General features: G+C 45.6%; 1 long non-coding RNA gene and 1 pseudogene across 1 annotated transcript; one reads left to right on the top strand and one right to left on the bottom strand.

Annotated features, from left to right (window-relative positions):
• Positions 1–6,577: 6,577 nt before the first annotated feature.
• LOC144581422 (uncharacterized) lies at positions 6,578–8,462 on the bottom strand. The gene is made up of 3 exons (XR_013532228.1): positions 8,334–8,462; positions 7,486–7,534; positions 6,578–6,714 (listed from the first exon to the last, which is right to left on the bottom strand). It is a non-coding gene; the product is annotated as an uncharacterized LOC144581422 (long non-coding RNA).
• Positions 8,463–9,111: 649 nt separating this feature from the next.
• LOC100400326 (F-actin-monooxygenase MICAL2 pseudogene) lies at positions 9,112–12,350 on the top strand (annotated as a pseudogene).
• Positions 12,351–14,268: the final 1,918 nt, after the last annotated feature.

The following is a 14,268-nucleotide window of genomic DNA, read 5'->3' as shown; positions in this document are numbered from 1 at the left end:
CAAGATATATCTGAATGTGGCTTGGCATTGCCTTAGATAGGAAATAAATGGCCATTTGAAACTCTTATCTACTGTCTTGTTTCTTGGTACCCTAAACTTCCATCTTATTGTCACTAAAAGACAGTAAGGTTCATGTAGGGGAGGCAGTCCCTGGTTTTGTCACGTCCTTAAGTCTCTAACCTTAAAGATTTTTCTAAGGGGTGCCATGTACCTGCACACAATAATTTAGACCCTGCCAGGTAGCACCTTATACCTTAAAAGCACTTTCAGAAAGGGCGTTGTGAATCATGCCTGTAATCCTAGCACTTTGGGAAGCTGAGGCAGGTGTATTACCTGAGGTCAGGAGTTCAAGACTAGCCTGTCCAACATGGTAAAACCCTGTCTCCACTAAAAATACAAAAATTAGCTGGGCGTGATGGCCTGCATCTGTAATCCTAGCTACTCGGGAAGCTGAGGCAGAGTTGCTTGAACCCAGGAGGCAGAGGTTGCAGTGAACCAAGATCGTGGCCACTGCACTCCAGCTTGGGTGACAGCAAGACTGCATCTCAAAAAACTAAAAGGCACTTTCATATCCATTTTCTCTGTAACCCATACAAAAGGCATGTATAGGCATGTGGAATATTTATTATTTTCGTACTCCCGAGGAAGAAACATAGGCTCAGTGAAATTTAATGATTTGTCCAGTTGGAGAGATGTTAAGTGGTAATGTTGCTATCAAATCTATGTCTGAATGATTCCCAAATCCTTGCATGCTAGGCAGGATTCTATGTCTTCTAAGACTTCCCTCCTTGCCATCCCATGTACCCATTCTATATAAACCTTAGGACTGTGAATTTGATTGCTTTTACTGCCATGATTATAGGGTAGTAAATATTATATGGCACAGCTGATGTTAAGAGAGTATACAGGTGGGCCTGGTCTAAGCAGATGAGACCTTTAAAAGCAGAGAGTTCATTCTGGCCAGTAGCCGTAGCAGAAGTCAGAGAGATTCAAAGAATGGGAAGGGCTTGCTGCAGTGTTTTTACCTTGATGGAGGAGACCATGAGGAGCTGAGAGCAATTCGCAGCCAATGGCCAGCAAGGAAATGGGACCTTTGTCCTTCAATTGAAAGGAACTGAACCTGCCCACAAGAATGGGCTTAGGCAGGTCTTTCCCAGAGCCTCCAGACCAGAACTTATCCTGGCTGACATCTTGCTTCAGCTTTGTGAGAGCCTGAACAGAGAACCCAGCCAGGCCATGCTAGACTCAGAAGCTACAGAACTGTGAACTAATAAATGAATGTAGTTGTATGCCTTTAAGTTTGTGGTGATGTGTTATGCGGCAATAGAAAACTAACACACACCTTGCTTTTCTTGCAAAATCTTGGGACTTGAGACAAGTCTTTGAACTTTTCTGGTCTTAATTTTCACTTGAAAGAGGATCAGATGTGATCTTTAAGGTTCTTTCCAGCTCAGATGGCTCTAAGATTCTTAAAACAGTTTCTCATGAAAAGTAATTTGTATTTTAGGGCTGTGGCTATGGATATGTTGGGAAGATAGAGTTTGTGACTCCTGATTCAAAGGCCATCAGCTCATCTGTGGAAAACTTAGGGAGCACGTGAGGGAATGAGGTTCTTCAATGTCCTGAGCCCTGTGCTAGAGCTCGGAAGTACCACAGGAATAAGGCAAGGTTCCTGCCCTCACACTCTGGGTAGTGGGGCCGAGCGTTGGTGTCCATATGAATAAGCAGTGACTACAAAGTGAAGTCCCAGAGAAGGGAGGGAGTCTTAGTTGGAGGATGTAAAGCTTGGCCTGGATTTTAAAGCTCTGTGGTTTACCAGGCTATTGGTGCTGGAGCAGTCCAAATAGAGGTAGCAGCATAAGGGAAGGCATGGGACATGAATGAGACTGACAGTGCAGGTGATACCTGCTGATTCTTAAGCCTAGGGCAGGTATTCAGTAAGTGGGAACTGTTAGAAAATAGATTATTGCTGGAATATTTGGAGTGGTGAAGCTGGAGACAGGATTTTGTAAATAGGATACCTCTATGCTGAACACATTGAACATCAGTTGAACTTCGCTAATTTTATTTTATTTTATTTTACTTCATGTATTTAACGTATTTATTTATTTGACACTGAATCTCTCCCTGTCACCCAGGCTGGAATGCAGTGGCACTATCTCAGCTCACTGCAACCTCCACCTCCTGGATTCAAGCAATTCTCCTGCCTAAGCCTCCTAAATAGCTGGGATTACAGGCGTCTGCCACCATGCCCAGCTAATTTTTGTATTTTTAGTAGAGAAGGGGTTTCACTATGTTGGACAGGCTGGTATCTAACTCCTGAACTCAAGTGGTCTGCCCACCTCGGCCTCCCAAAGTGCTGGGATCACAGGCGTGAGCCACTGTGCCTGGCTCCTCACTAATTTTAAATTAATGTAATCAATATTTACTAATCCTTTAATCTAGTGCTTATCGCCTCTGAAGGATAGTTTTGTTGAGCTTTACTTTCTGTAGTTAGAATGATAAAATCAATAAGAACATACTGAATATATTCTTTGCAGTGACATCACAACTTAACCCTGCTCCCACCTGCCACCTAACACAGGATCCTATTAGGCTCTCCTGGAGACTCTCTTGTCCAAAATAGAACCTTAATTGAATGACAGAATCACAGGGCTGAAATAAGAATTACTGGCTTGCAAACTTCCTTTCACTTCTCAATATCACCTAAAGCACAGCACAGTTTCCTGCACACAGCAGGTGCTCAATGTCTAATTAAATTTAATTTTCGATAAATTGAAATTAGCACACAAATAAAAATGGAGTAGGGATCTTATTCAGAGCTTCCTGATGGATTGCGCTCAGGCTTTTTGCACACACCAAACCCAAAAAGCTGGAAAGTATGGAGCAGCTATAGCACACTTCGAGAGTATGCCACAGTTCATACCCCTGATATTGCCACTTCTGGCAGCCAGGAGGAAATCCCGTCTTCACACTAGGTCCTAGCTGTTCTATGAGCCATGAGAGACTCAGTTATTACTTTAGCTGACTGCTCCAAGGATTGATGGTTAAATTACATTAGCAATTATGGAAAATAGTATGATACTAAAGAATTATTAAGTAGTTCATATGCATTGCTAGTCTCCCACCATTATACAGAGTTGGTAGCTGCTTATTTTTGGTGGAAATATTTTTTTTCCCACTAAAATCTACCATTAATTTATTCATTGACCAAATACTTACTGAGTACCCACTGTGACTCAAACATTGGGCTGGCCTCTAGGTTTGAACTGCAAAAAAGATCAACACGGTTCCTTGCCCTTGTATGAAGCTTAAAATCATTTTGATAGCTAAGGGCAAGATGCTCTGGGAGTGAGTGTATGCATAGGGGACAAACCTCATCCAGGGAAGTGAGGTTCTCTAAGGAAATAATATCTTAGGTGATAACTGAGTATGAATGTGAGTTAACAGGGGGAGGGAGGGAGGAAAGGGTGGAAGAGATTTCAGGCCAAAGAAATACCACATTCTTATGTTAGCTCTTATTAAATTGAAATCTCAAGACAATATCTAAAAGAAAAAGGATATTCTAAGTGAAGAAGGCAAAAGTGAGATTTCAGACTTGGAACAACCTCATTCCTTTTCCTGAGAATTTTGCCATCTTGTGGCAATTGCCTGTCACTGCACATATTGTGTCAACAGGTTTCCTTGGACGCCTAGTACTTTTTGAGCTGTAGGTCTTTGCGTTAGAAAAGGCTATTTCATTGGCTTCCAAGTTTTGTTGAGAGGGATACCACTGATTATCTGCTTCCCACATGAGCCCATATTTTGAAAGATTTCTGTTAAACAAAGATACACTGGTTTTTTTTTAATTAATTTTGTTTTTGTGTTGTGATATGGTCTTACCCTGTCCACAGACTGGAGTGCAGTGGCATGATCATGGCTCACTGCAGCCTCAACTTTCCAGGCTCAGGTGGTCCTCTCACTTCAGCATCCCGAATAGCTGGGACTACAGCACATGTCACCACGCCTGGCTACTTTAAAAATATCTTTTGTAGAGTTGGGGTCTTCCTATATTGCCTACCTGGTTTTGAATTCCTGAGCTCAAGCAATCCTCCCATCTCTGTCTGCCAAAGTGCTGGGATTACCAACATGAGCCACCAGGCCATGGCTGATACACTTCCTTTTCCTTTTTTCTTTCCTCTAACTGGATTATTTTATAGATATAATTTCCTGTAAAAGCAAAGAAATTGGTTTTTGTATTTCATTTGGCCTTGTAAACTCTAGCTCTGCCTTAATAAAGCTATCTTGCCGTTCTGTAGGACCATTTCCTCATCTGAAAATGGAAATCGTAAAATAGATATAACAACACCTACTTTTAAGGAACTTGAGGAAAAATGAGCTGTTAAGAGGGTAGTAAGTAAATGTTTATCCCTTTTCTAGCCTTCTCATGGGCAAAAGTTTGGTTTTAGTAAGCTTACTAGCTCCCATTCATATTGCTGAGCTCCCCATCCCAGGAATTCAGGGATCCCAACCTTAGAGTTTAACCCCAATCTAGTTCAACTTTCTTATTTTATAGATGAAGAAACTAACAGCTAAGAGGAAGGAAGTGATCTCATTTCTGTTCTTGATCTTAATTTATCAGCTTGATCTTAATATATCAGCTTATTTGCAGTCATTATAAAAAACAAACAGTGGGCCAGGCGCGGTGGCTCACGCCTGTAATCCCAGCACTTTGGGAGGCTGAGGCGGGTGGATCATGAAGTCAGGAGATCGAGACCATCCTGGTCAACATGGTGAAACCCCGTCTCTACTAAAAACACAAAAATTAGCTGGGCATGGTGGCACGTGCCTGTAATACCAGCTACTCGGGAGGCTGAGGCAGGAGAATTGCCTGAACCCAGGAGGCAGAGGTTGCGGTGAGCCGAGATCAGGCCATTGCACTCCAGCCTGGGTAACAAGAGCAAAACTCCGTCTCAAAAAAAACAGTGAAAATAAGGGCCAGTGCCACCCAGAAATAAAAAGAAGCCCACTGTGGCAGTAGAGTAAGCAAGAGGGAGAAGGCTGTGCAATGAGGTTGAAGAGGTAGGCCAGGCTCAGACCACGAAGGGCCTTCAGGGCAATTTTAACTATTTTTTTAGTCCCTATCCTAGGGGCATGATCATAAATAGTGTCAATGTTATCAGTTGAAATTTGGAAACATCTGGACAACTGCATTTAAAATTTTTCATCCATATGTTTGTAATAGTCAAATCACAGGTTTAAAATTGTAACTATTATTGTGTAAGCTGACAATAAGCAATTAATCTGTTTCCAATGAAGACCAGAACCTAAAACAATGGGCTTAAGTAGACAAAAGAAATTTACATTGGATATAGAGGGCAATTCCTGACCAAAAGTTATATGACACTGACCACGTTACTGAGGCTTCTCTATCCTGGAAAAGCATAGTGAGGCAGCAGTATTCTCAGATTATTATGAGTCAGAGGGCTTTAAAACCATGGTCCATGCAAGATGAAGATTTAAACCATCCAAAGACCTTTTAAAATGTATTTTAGATATTGGAATTCCAGTTTAATTTCTTTTAAAAAATCTGTGAAAATGAGTGCAGAGTTTGAAAAAGATATAGAGTATCTTTCATATTAGCTATAAGTGAATAATGTGATTCTAAAACATACTGTCTTCCATTTATCCATTTCAGATCTCCCTCCTGTGCTCCAGAACCCTATATTTAACAGTCATTAGACACTTCTACTTCTTATCCCACAGACTTAACATTCTAAAACTCGATTTAGTCTTTTTCCACCTAACTGTTCTAGCCAAATGAATGTAACCACCACCATTTATCTGTTAGCCCAAACCAGAAACTGGGGAGTCCATTTTGAGCTTTTCCTTTGCCTCCATGCTTACCAGCCATGTGTCGTATGGATTCCACCTCCTCAGAACCACTTGGATTAATGAACTAATTAACTCTTCTTCTCCACTTCTGTTACGGTTGCCCTAGATCCTCAACAAGGTTACTGCACTTGCTTCCTCCGTGACCTCTCTGTTTAGTCTAGACTGCTTCCAATCCGTCTGCTGTACTGCTGTCCTCCAAGTGAGCTTTCTAACTACAAATCTGATGGCATTTCCTCTCTAAATGCTTTCACTGTTTCCCACACCTGTGAAAAGTCCACACTCCCTAGGATGGCATGCAAAGTGTTTCACCCTCTCTCTCTAGCATCCTTCCTCCTTCCCCATTCCCCTTAATTTTTAAGCCTAGCTATATGCAAACATCAGGTGCTTGGTCAGATGTGCCAGGCCCTCTCTCACAGTTGTCATGCTGCTCTCTTGGCCCAGAATGTCCCTGCTTTCCTTTCCACATACTTCATGATTGAACTCAGTTATTAGTTCTTCCTTGAAGCCTTGCCCCAACTTCTCTACCCCAGCCTGGGTTGGGTGCCTGTACTGTGAAAAGGACTGGGTAATTATATACAAAGTTCTTTTGTATATATATAATCATTTAATTCCTGTAAAAAGTTAGACTGTGTCAATTTATATCCATGTTATAGATTACATACATAATCATTTAATTCTTTTCCAAAGGCTAGATGGGGTAGATTAATATCCACTTTATAGGCACGGCTTGGGGAATTGATGTCTAAGGTCAGGTGGCTGGTTAGTGACAGAGCTGGGTTATGGTCAGAGATTGGAGGCTTGGTCTTCTGACTTCAAATGCAGTCTTTCTCTTCTAGCCCGCTGAAACAGAATCAGAGGAGAGAGCAGAGGGTGCACGCTCCAGCCTGTAGCAGACTGCCACGGAAAGAGAGAAGTCATCCTGCCCCCTCCACCTCCCCGCGATTCACTCTGATCTACTCTAGCAGGAAACCTTTTCATTTCAGGCTAAGCAATGCATTTTTAAACTCTGAAAAATGTCATTTCTCCTGACATTTCTGGAAGTACTTCCAAAAATGAAAGCCAATTAACCAGTGACTTTGTTGATTAATTCATTACCTAATTAGAGCTGTGAGGATATTTTGAAATAGTCAGATGAAAGAAGTTGGATAAGAGCAGTAAGAGCAGAACCTGTTTCTTATGTTCTAGGCTCTGTGGCTCAGGGCCCAGGGAAAAGTGTATATTCAGGATGGAAAATTAAGGGAAGGACTTTTCTCTGAGAACAGATTTTAGCGTTCTGATGGAGCTGGCAACCTGAAAGCCCGTGGGGGATAAAGACTGAGAAGAACTCATCTCCCCCCAGACATTTACCCTATGGACTAAATTGTGCCCTCTCCCTACCCAATCCATATGCTGACCACCTAACCTACTATGGGACTGTATTGGAGTTGGGGCTTTAGGAGGTAATTAAATGATGTCATAAGGGTGGAGTTCCAATATGACAGGATTGATGGCTTTATAAGAAGAGGAAGCGGAAGAGAGAGATTGCTCACTCCCTCTCCCATGCACCAAGGAAAGGCCATGTCACCACATGATGAGAAGGTGTCCACTGCAAGCCAGGAAGACAGCCCTCACCAGGAACCCAACCAGCTGTGTCTTGATCTTCAACTTCCAGACTCCAGAGCTGGGAAAACAATAAATTTCTTTTGTTTAAACCACCTAATGCATGGTATTTTGTTAAGGCAGCCTAAGCACACTAAAATAGTTTCTATGGTCACCTCAGTCCTGGTACACTAAGAACAGATAGTTCAGTATGGGACTCAAATGGAAAAGCTAGATGGATTTCTGCCTGCACTTGCTTTGTGCCCACATTTAGGAGAGAAGAAAGAAGGTTTCAGTGCCTTATTTGCTAGTGGGTGGCCCTCTCTTGACTTTTTTTTGTCTTTTTACATTTATTGCATGTAGATATCTTATTTATTGTTTTATGTGTCAGGTGCTGTTTTAAGTATTTATTTTTTTGAGACTGAGTCTTGCTCTATCTCCCAGGCTAGAGTGCAGTGACATGATCTCAGCTCATTGCAACCTCGGTCTCCAGGACTCAAGCGATTCTCCTGCCTCAGCCTCCCAAGTAGCTGGAATTACAGGTGCCTGCCACCACAGCCAGCTAATTTTTGTATTTTTAGTAGAGACAGGGTTTCACCACGTTGGCCAGGCTAATCTTGAACTCCTGAGCTCAAGTGATCCGCCTGCCTTGGCCTCCCAAAGTACCGGGATTACAGGTGTGAGCCACTGTGCCTGGCCTGTTCTAAACATTTTACACATATAAACTATTTCATTTATCTTGAAACCTCAGTTACAGGGCATGCCTGACACTGATGCTCATTGTTATCTAGCAGACTCAAGGTAACATTGATTTGCTTCAGCTGCCAAATATTATTTTAAAAACTCAAGAGAAGAAGGAGGCTAGGTGCAGTGGCTTATACCTGTAATACCAGCATTTCAGGAAGCCAAGACAGGTGGATCACTTGAGGTCAGGAATTCAAGACCAGCCTGGTCAAAGGTAGTGAAAACCGCCTCTACTAAAAATACAAAAATTAGCTGGGCATGGTGGCACATGCCTGTAGTCACAGCTACTTGGGAGGCTGAGGCAAGAGAATCACTTGAACCCAGGAGACGAAGGTTGCAGTAAGCCGAGATGGCACAACTGCACTCCAGCCTGAGCAACAGAGGTCTCAGGAAAAAAAAAAAAAAAATGCAGGTTGGGCGCGGTGGCTCAAGCCTATGATCCCAGCACTTTGGGAGGCCGAGGCGGGTGGATCACGAGGTCAAGAGATCGAGACCATCCTGGTCAACATGGTGAAACCCCGTCTCTACTAAAAATACAAAAATTAGCTGGGCATGGTGGCGTGTGCCTGTAATCCCAGCTACTCGGGAGGCTGAGGCAGGAGAATTGCTTGAACCCAGGAGGCGGAGCTCAAAAAAAAAAAAATGCAGAGATGCAGAACCCCAGGTGCTCGGCTGGCTAAGTCTGCGCGGGACTGCCTCGCTCGCTCCCAGCTTCTTCAGCGGCCCACGGGGCCGGATCGCAGCGCCCGCGGCCAGGGCGGAGGCAGGCGCTAACCTGGGGCCTGGCGCCCGCACCTTTCGTAACATGGCAACCAGTGTGTTTCTCATCCCGGAAGGAGAAGACTTTAGCCACTGTGATGCCTGAGAATCTAGTGAGTGTGACGTTTCTCCACGTACTTCATGCTGTTCGCCTCTGTCCTTGCCACACCACTGGTGCACACGACTCCTAAACCATGGGGGAGAACGAGGACGAGAAGCAGGCCCAGGCAGGGCAGGTTTTTGAGAACTTTGTCCAGGCGTCCACGTGCAAAGGTACCCTCCAGGCCTTCGACATCCTCACACGGCAGCTGGACCTAGACCCTCTGGACCACAGAAACTTATTCCAAGCTCAAGTCTAAGGTGACCACCTGGAAAGCCAAAGCCCTGTGGTATAAACTGGATAAGCGTGGTTCCCACAAAGAGTATAATCGAGGGAAGTCGTGCACGAACACCAGGTGTCTCATCGTTGGGGGAGGACCCTGTGGCTTGCGCACCACCATTGAACTTGCCTACCTGGGAGTCAAAGTGGTCGTGGTGGAGAAGAGGGACACCTTCTCCAGTAACAACGTGCTGCACCTCTGGCCTTTCACCATCCACGACCTTCGGGGCCTGGGAGCCAAGAAGTTCTATGGGAAGTTCTGTGCTGGCTCCATCGACCATATCAGTATTCGCCAACTACAGCTCATTCTATTCAAGGTGGCCCTGATGGTGGGAGTTGAAATCCATGTGAATGTGGAGTTTGTGAAGGTTCTAGAGCCTCCTGAAGATCAAGAAAATAAAAAAATTGGCTGGCGGGCAGAATTTCTCCCTGCAGACCACTCTCTGTCAGAGTTTGAGTTTGACGTCATCATTGGTTCCAGGCCGCAGGAACACCCTGGAAGGGTTCAGAAGAAAAGAATTCCGTGGGAAGCTGGCGATTGCCATCACCGCCAACGTCATAAACAGAAACAGCACAGCGGAGGCCAAGGTGGAAGAGATTAGCGGTGTGGCTTTCATCTTCAATCAGAAATTTTTTCAGGACCTTAAAGAAGAAACAGGCATAGATCTTGAGAACATTGTTTACTACAAGGACTGCACCCACTATTTTGCCATGACAGCCAAGAAGCAGAGCCTGCTGGACAAAGGTGTCATCATTAATGACTACATCGACACAGAGATGCTGCTGTGTGTGGAGAACGTGAACCAAGACAACCTGCTCTCCTATGCCCAGGAAGCTGCAGACTTTGCCAGCAACTACCAGCTGCCATCCTTAGACTTTGCCATGGACCACTATGGGCAGCCTGACATGGCCATGTTTGACTTCACCTCCATGTATGCCTCAGAGAATGCAGCCCTGGTGCGGGAGCGGCAGGCACACCAGCTGCTTGTGGCCCTCGTGGGTGACAGCTTGCTTAAGCCATTTTGGCCCATGGGTACAGGCTGTGCCTGTGTCTTCCTGGCAGCCTTTGACACAGCATGGATGGTGAAGAACTAGAACCAGGGCACCCCTCCCCTGGAGCTGCTGACTGAAAGGGAAAGTGTCTACCGGCTCTTGCCTCAGACAGCCCCAGAGAACATCAACAAGAACTTTGAGCAGTACACATTGGACCCAGGGACGCGGTACCCAAACCTCAACTCACACTGTGTCCGACCCCATCAGGTGAAGCATTTGTACATCACTAAGGAGCTGGACTGCTACCCTCTCGAGAGACTGGGCTCAGTGAGGAGATGGGCTCAGTGAGGAGATCTGTCAGCCTCTCCAGGAGGGAGTCAGATATCCGGCCCAGCAAGCTCCTAACTTGGTGCCAGCAGCAGACAGAGGGCTACCAGCATGTCAACATCACTGACCTGACCACATCCTGGCGCAGCGGCTTGGCCCTGTGTGCCATCATCCACTGCTTCCGGCCTGAGCTCATCAACTTTGACTCTTTGAATGAAGACAATGCTGTGGAGAACAACCAGCTCGCATTTGATGTGGCCGAGCGAGAGTTTGGGATCCCTCCGGTGACCACGGGCAAAGAGATGGCATCTGCCCAGGAGCCTAACAAGCTCAGCATGGTCATGTACCTCTCCAAGTTCTATGAGCTCTTCCGGGGCACCCAGCTGAGGCCCGTGAATTCTTGGTGCAAAAACTATGGAGAAAATGCTGACCTCAGCTTGGCCAAATCATCCATTTCTAATAACTATCTCAACCTCACATTTCCAAGGAAGAGGACTCCACGAGTGATGGTCAAACTGGAGAGAACGACATGAACGAACGGAGGCAGAAGGGCTTCAATAACTTCGACAAGCCTTCAAACTTTTCCTGCCGTAGCTTGGGCTCCAATCAAGAGTGTGGGAGCAGTAAAGAAGGTGGAAATCAGAACAAAGTCAAGTCCATGGCGAATCAGCTGCTGGCCAAGTTCGAGAAGAGCACTCAGAACCCCTCACTCATGAAGCAGGAAGAGAAGTCACCTTCAGGGTTCCATTTTCATCCCAGCCATTTGAGAACAGTGCGTCCTCAGCTGACAGTAGGGAAAGTGTCCAGAGGAATAGGGGCTGCAGCTGAAGTCCTGGTCAATCTGAACATGAATGATCACAGACCTAAGGCCCAGGCCACCTCTCCAGACCTGGAATCGATGTGAAAGTCATATCCCCTGAACCTGGGAGGCAGTGACATGTGTTACTTCTGCAAGAAGTGTGTGTACGTGATGAAGCGGCTGAGCGCTGAGGGCCACTTCCTCCACCAGGAGTGTTTCCGCTGCAGCACCTGCGCTAGCACCTTGCGTCTGGCCACCTACACCTTTGACTGCGACGAAGGCAAATTTTACTGCAAGCCTCACTTCATTCACTGTAAAGCCAATAGCAAACAATGGAAGAGATGGGCAGAGCTGAAGCAACAAAGAGAGGAGGAGGCGACATGGCAAGAGCAGGAAGCACCTTGGCGAGACACTCCCACCAAAAGTTCTTGCACCGTGGCTGCCATTGGCACCCTGGAAGTCAGTTCCCCCAGGTATCTCCACCTCCTTCTTTAGGAAGGCGCTGGGCTGGCCCCTCAGGCTGCTGAGGGACCTGTGTAACTGAATGCAGGGACTCCTGTGAGCCATTGGCCTCCATGTCAGGGACAATGCTTACGACTACTGCTACATGTACAAGCTCCTGAGCCTGGGACTGCTGCTCCTCTGGGTGTTCTCTAAGGTCCTGGTGGCCGTGTACAGGGAATCTGAGGGCTCCCTCGAGAGCATCCGCAACTGGGTGCTCAGATGCTTCCCAATGAAGCTCCGCTGACACACCTGGCTGCCCCAAAGAGCCTTCACATTTCCAGGGTTCAGGTGGCAGTGCGCTTGCAGTTTGCTCAGGCTTTGGCCGGGAAACCTAGCATTCTCTAAAAAATTAGCTCAAAGCCAAAGAGTTTCATGTGGGCCACTTTCACCTGCTTTGTCAGGGTGAACATCTACTCATGATGCTAGGGCCAGGGGCGAGATGAAGGATCTTTTCTGTAGCTTTGTACTTTTATATGTATACACCAAAGTGAGCCATATTTCTGGGTTTACATTTCAATTTTTTAATAAGCCTAGAGAAAGCATTTTTTTATGTGAGTGTCAGTTTTTCTAAATATGGGGGTTTGAAGTTCGTAGCCAGCTTTATAAACCCCTTCAACATCGCAGTGAGTTGTCAGAGCCACTGCCTGCCGAGTGAATGGTTTGGGATTTTACATACGTGAAAGTGAGTGTGCCACCTCCTGACCAGTGCCTTTTGACTTAGGTGCCCAAATGCCACTTGTCAGCAGCAGGATGCTTTCTATAACATGAAAGCATAATTACTTTAGAAGAAGAGAGTAAAGGGCAGAATAGAATTCAACCTACAAAAGCACAGAGTAGTGTGTGGATGGCTCTTATCTGTCCCCCGGGGGGAGGACTATTTTGCTCCCTTGTTTTGATGTTAAATAGTAGATTAAAGGCTTCCCCACTGCATATCAAATCACAGCCAAATGACAAAGAACCAAGGGTTTCAGCAGATTTTACAAACATGTATTTTCCCTTCCCACTAATGGGCACCGCAGTGCAAGCTCACTGGCGTTTGACTAGGGAGCTGATGTGGTGCTGAAGATGAGCGCTTTCAGCTGATGTCATTTTAGCCCCTGCGGCTCCCATCAGATCCCCCAGCCAGGCTGCAGGCTGAGCTAAGGGCATGCAGGGTCCATATGGATCAGGCTGAGTGGAGTGGAAGACTCTGTTCGCTCATGTGGTGTCCTTAGAGACTGAGGGGGTTTGTTAGCACATCAGGTTGTTGCTGGGAAGTGTGGCCTGCCCAGTGAGTGTTGCCTGTGGACATCCTGACTGCTTAACTGTTCCACTGCCATGCATATGTGGTCAAAACGGAAACCATTTTCACACTGCCCTGGCAAAGGAACGGGTCTGACCTCCAGGGGAAGCTCTACGGTATCTTGACTGGCAGGGAGGGCTGGGAGTGGAAACTGTTTATGGACTGAACCAAAGGAAACATGCCTTAGTAAGGGTAAAAATGAACACATGGGCCCACCTCTATTCCTCACTCTGGGTGTCTGGAAGAGTCCTCAGCTCTCCCTACTCCACACCTAGACATGCACAGCTTCAGGGTCTGGCTGAACAGTCAAGAGGCTGCTAGAGAAAGGCAGTCTGCAGTGCTCAGTGTATCTGGAGTTGCTGGACCCAAGATAGCTCCGTGCAGTTATCACTAGAGATGCCTCTGGATTAACTAAGAGGGTGCCTGGGTGTGGGTGAGGAGCTAGAGCTCTTGAGAGCTTTAAGATGATAAGTTTATATGGGATGGAAAGAAAGAACGAAGTGCATTTCTGCAAATACTTCCCTGCAATCCTTGGGAAGAACAGAGGCATGGCCATGGCCAACTCTGGGAGCTGGCATCTCTGTCCTCGTTGGCACTGTTCTCAGTCCCATGACTTGCATTGTGTTTTCTCCAATTTTTGCTGGGATTTTAATGTTCAACATGGTGGGAGGAGTCCTTGATTCCTTTTGTTTGATTATAGAAAGTAAATTCTCAAGGTCATGATAAAAAAAAAAAAAGCAGAGAAGAAGGAAAGCATATTCCATTTACCCATACTTTTCCTCTTTCAATTTTTTACTTTTCCTCCCTGATGTTCCAAAATTCTTCTTTCATTATTTCCTTTCTGTCTCAAGAGGATCTTTTATGGTAGATTTACTATTGACAAATTCTCTTAGTTTTCCTTCATATAAGGATGTCTTGGTTTCCCCTTCCTTTTTAAAGGGTATTTTCACTGGATATAGAATTCTGGGTTTACAGTTTATTGCAGTTCCTTGAAACAATACTGTGCTACTCCCTTCTGACCATCACGGT

The sequence above is a fragment of the Callithrix jacchus genome, chromosome 1 (assembly GCF_049354715.1).
Source record: "Callithrix jacchus isolate 240 chromosome 1, calJac240_pri, whole genome shotgun sequence".
Classification (NCBI taxonomy): Eukaryota; Metazoa; Chordata; class Mammalia; order Primates; family Cebidae; genus Callithrix; species Callithrix jacchus.
This window is presented reverse-complemented; position numbering and strand designations above follow the sequence as displayed.